Source organism: Trachypithecus francoisi, unplaced genomic scaffold (assembly GCF_009764315.1).
Source record: "Trachypithecus francoisi isolate TF-2019V2 unplaced genomic scaffold, Tfra_2.0 Lachesis_group2, whole genome shotgun sequence".
In the NCBI taxonomy this organism is placed as follows: domain Eukaryota; kingdom Metazoa; phylum Chordata; class Mammalia; order Primates; family Cercopithecidae; genus Trachypithecus; species Trachypithecus francoisi.
Genome location: NW_022681465.1, coordinates 69026987 through 69031007, shown reverse-complemented (window position 1 = coordinate 69031007; position 4021 = coordinate 69026987).

The following is a 4021-nucleotide window of genomic DNA, read 5'->3' as shown; positions in this document are numbered from 1 at the left end:
TCCGGAAAAGGCCGCGTGGGAGGGGATGGGGCCTCGGCGGGGTGAGAGGCGGGGCCGCGCGGGAGGAAGGCGGGGTTTTGGCGAGAGAGAGGCGGGCCGCGCAGGAGAAAGGCGGGAGCTTGGCGGAGAAAGAGGCGGGCCGCGTGGGAGGAAGGCAGGCCTTAGCGGGGAAGAGCAGGAGGAAGGCGGGGCCTTGGGATGAGAGGCGGGGCCTCTGCGGGGTGAGAGGAGGGGCCACGCGGGAGGGAGGCAGGGTTTTGGCGAGAGAGAGGCGGGCCGCGCAGGAGAAAGGCGGGAGCTTGGCGGAGAAAGAGGCGGGCCGCGTGGGAGGAAGGCAGGCCTTAGCGGGGAAGAGCAGGAGGAAGGCGGGGCCTTGGGATGAGAGGCGGGGCCTCTGCGCGGCGAGAGGCGGGGCCACGCGGGAGGGAGGCAGGGCCACGCTGGTGTCATTGTGAGGGACACAAATGGCGGTCAGTGTGAGTGGCTGCCGACCTGAGGGCTGAAGGGGGAGACTGGAGCTGGGATGGGAGAGGATTCTGGAAAATATCTGATTAGAATTTATCAAGGGAGCCCCGTTTTTATAGATGAGGCGATTCAGACTCCAAGTGGTCAAGTGGTTGACTCAAGCCTTCTCAGCTAATACAATAGCAGAATTCGGTTGGACCGAATACCAAGTTTTTTATCTCAATTTTTAATTCCCTTCAGCTGCCACTTAAGATCTCTGGTATTGATCATCTTGACCAATATGCATGAGAAAGGGCAGTAAGATTATTTAAGCTGAAACAATTTAAAAGGGAAGCATCGACACACTTAAAAATAATGAAAAGCCTTACCACCACCATGGATGAAATTGTGCTGATCTATCTATCCATCACTCTAATCCTAATTTTCTGGCCTCTAATCCTACCTTTCCAAGATCGGTTTAGGTTAAGAAAGCAGTTAAAGGATAGTATTTAACCAGTAGGTTTTGGTTGATCTGACTAGCTGTATCACATTGTATTACAAGATGGAAGATCTGCACAACTATTCCAAACACTTTGATAAGGTATCAAAATAATACCATAATTGTTATTAAAAATGCATTAATACGCCAATATATTTCACTAGAATTGGAAAGTCTACATGCATCAGTTAGGTGTGGGTTGTATTTACCAACCACGTATGGTTAGCTATGTTGCTAATATCTATTGCACAGGGTTGGGGTACCCAAGTGGTTTAGGAAGGTTATCCTTCTCTTCCCCAATATGCTGCCCCCGGTAAAATAAAAGAAACCAACGCTAAGCTTCATCAGGTTACTTCACACACCACTGACCAACCAACTCATTACTCAGAATTCATACACTTTCCTTTTTTCCAGAGGAAAACTCTACACAGTCTCAGTTAGTTGGTAAATTGGTAATGGATAAGGATTGAGAAGTCTGAGTTTGGGGGAATATGAAACCTTCCCCCTCTTGAGAACAGAATTGGGATGGTGGGTAGTGGGGATGCGGGGGGCGGGGGGGGGGGGCAAAAACAGACAAGGTAAGTTTCCCTCCAACTTAATTTGGAGTATTTTCTCCCTCCAGCTTAATTTGGTCTTGGATACAGCCTCTAGGAATCACTCACTTCTTTTACCTTCTGAAGAAAGAGGAATTTTTGCCTCTAACATTGTATAAAGGTAACTATGCTGGATATAAATTTCAATGTAAAGGAACATCTTGACCAGGCATGGTGGCTCCTGCCTGTAATCCTAGCACTTTGGGAAGTTGAGGCGGGAGGATCCCTTCAGCCCAAGAGTTCAAGACCAGCCTGGGAAACATAGCGAGAACTTGCCTCTACAAAAAAAAAAAAAAAAAACTAGCCAGGCATGGTGGTTGCCAAAAAAAAAAAAAAAAAAGAACTAGCCAGGCGTGGTGGTGTGGGCCTGTAGTCCTAGCTACTTAGGAGGCTGAGGTAGGAATACTTGAGCCCAGGAGTTACAGCCTGCAGTGAGCTATGACCACACTACCGCACTACAGCCCTGGGTGACAGAGCAAGACCCTGCTGCTAATAAAGGAACATCTTTTATTAAACAGGTACCCTTTAAATGACCACAGACTTTAGAGATGTTCCATTCCAGAAGAATTCTCAAATAAGATATCTATATAATTGTGAAAGGTAATTGGAGATGTAAGGATACCTCTATATGGAAACTGTTAACTGAAAATTGTGAAATCAGAAATTACACCAAAACTGCACAATGCACACATCAAAAGCACAAGTTTGTACCTCTACTCAAACTTCCAACTGGTTGATGTAGTTTATAACCTATAATTAACTTGTTCCTGAGATGTGGATGTTTAAAAACAAATTCTGAATACAGCTGTCTTATTTTTATCCAAGACTATTCAACTGCCTAAATAAAATAATGGCCACTTCGTTTTTTTTTTCCATTTAACCAGATTTGGCCCTAGTCACATACAAGTATTTCAAGTGAACCTCTGACCTGAATTACCTGCATAATTTAGATGACTTCAAGATTTCAAGTTTCCTAATTTAGACTATTTCAAGATAAATAGCCAATTGAACACTCAGTAAGGCCGTTCTTAACAAAAAATTTAAGGAAAAAAACCATGAATATTGATCATTCTGCCTAAAGACTTAAAATAATAAAGACATAAAATGTAAGTGAACTAGGAAAGACATCTACAATAAACTTACTATATAAAAGCGCTTACAAAATCAGTAAAAGACAATCCTACTACAGAAAACCATTAGTCCAGTCAAAAAGGATAAACCAATAATAAAAAAAAGTATTTTTGTTTTTTTTTAACCTATTAAATCGACAGATTCTTTCATGCATAGTGAAACTGGTAAGGGGACAAGGAAATGAACCCTCTAACCTCTAGCAAGGTTATGGTGGTGGAGGGAGCAAGCAAAAAGTTTAGAGTTCATAATCTTTAACCTAAGTTGCACTTCTAGGAAACCAAAAGTGTTGTGTAAAAAGACATATGTAACATATATAGATGAGTATTCACTACAAGCATCGATACCAGCAAAAAAAAAAAAAAAGAGGAAAAACTGTAAATACTGACTACATAGCTATGGTACACAGAATACTATGCAGTTAGCAAGTCAACATGTAGAACAAACACATAGAAAAACAATCAGTGTGCAGTCAAAAAAGCAGGTGATGAAACAGCATGTGTAATTTCATTAGATGTATGTGTTATAATTATTGTATTTCTATCTGTCCATGTCAGCAGCCACCTACCTCCATGGTCACTGGTACTCAGAATCTTTTCTTTCGCTGTTACTAATTTACCCATATGAAGCCCAGTGCCCCCTTACACAATAAGCAGTTTCTCTTTCATGTGGGGAAAATTCAAATGTTGGATTTTCATGTGGAAAAAATTCAAATGTTCTGGTATCCCCTCTAACAACTGTCCTATTTTTTTCTTCTTTTGCTATTAGTTTTCTAAATAAGTAATCTACACACACTGTTTCTAAAATAAATATGTAATATGGCCCGGCTCAGTGGCTCATGCCTGTAATCCCAGCACTTTGGGTGCTGAGGCAGGCAGATCACCTGAGGTCAGGAGTTCAAGACCAGCCTGACCGACATGGAGAAACCCCAATTCTACTAAAAATTACAAGAAATTAGCCAGGCGTGGTGGCACATGCCTGTAATCCCAGCTACTTGCGAGGCCGAGGCAGGAGAACTGCTTGAACCACTGAGGTGGAGGTTGCGGTGAGCCGAGATTGCGCCATTGCACTCTATCCTGGGCAACAAAAGCGAAACTCCACCTCAGAAATAAAATATAATAAAATAAAAAATTTACAAAGTGCTTTCAGCACAGCCATTAATGCATTTGATTCTCAAAATCTAAACATTTTAATGACCTCTTTCCTGAAGTGACAGATCAGAGTTAGTTCTTCCGTGGCTTCATTAGCTGGTGACTCAGTGTAAAGTAAATTTCAGTGAGATGCTTTCCTTTCTACCAGTCTACTCCTACTTTACCATCCACAACCGATGCTCTCGAAGTGCTGAATGCTTTTACAA